Source organism: Megalopta genalis, unplaced genomic scaffold, assembly GCF_051020955.1.
Source record: "Megalopta genalis isolate 19385.01 unplaced genomic scaffold, iyMegGena1_principal scaffold0035, whole genome shotgun sequence".
In the NCBI taxonomy this organism is placed as follows: domain Eukaryota; kingdom Metazoa; phylum Arthropoda; class Insecta; order Hymenoptera; family Halictidae; genus Megalopta; species Megalopta genalis.
In genome coordinates, this window is record NW_027476104.1 from 2,152,501 (window position 1) to 2,153,251 (window position 751).

The window sequence follows — 751 nt, forward strand, 5'->3', positions numbered from 1 at the left end:
GCTCTTGTTGTTCTTGTTGTTGTTCTTGTTCTTTTTATTCTTTTTGTCCATGTCGTTCTTGCTGTTGTTGTTCCCGTTGTTCTTGATCTTGTTGTTCTTCTTGTTGTTCTTGTTCTTGTTGTTCTTGTTGTTCTTGTTGTTGCTCTTGTTGTTCTTGTTCTTGTTGTTCTTGTTGTTCTTGTTGTTCTTGTTGTTCTTCTTGTTCTTGTTGTTCTTGTTGTTCTTGTTGTTCTTGTTCTTGTTGTTCTTGTTGTTCTTGTTGTTCTTGTTGTTCTTGTTGTTCTTGTTGTTCTTGTTGTTCTTGTTGTTCTTGTTGTTCTTGTTGTTCATGTTGCTGTTGTTCTTGTTGATCCCGTTGTACTTGTTGTTCTTGTTGTTCTTGTTGTTCTTATTGTTCTTGTTGTTCTTGTTGTTCTTGTTGCTCTCGTCGTTGCTGTTCCCGTTGTTCTTGTTCTTATTGTTCCCGTTGTTCTTGTTCTTGTTGTAGTTGTTGTTGTTGTTGTTGTTCTTGTTGTCCTTGTTGTTCTTGTTGTTCTTGTTGTTCTTGTTGTTCCTGTTGTTCCTGTTGTTCCTGTTGTTCCTGTTGTTCCTGTTGTTCCTGTTGTACCTGTTGTCCTTGTTGTTCTTGTTGTTGTTGTCCTTGTTGTTCTTGTTGTGCTTGTTGTTCTTGTTGTTCTTGTTGATCTTGTTGATCTTGTTGTTCTTGTTGTTCTTGTTGCTCTTGTTGCTCTTGTTGCTCTTGTTGCTCTTG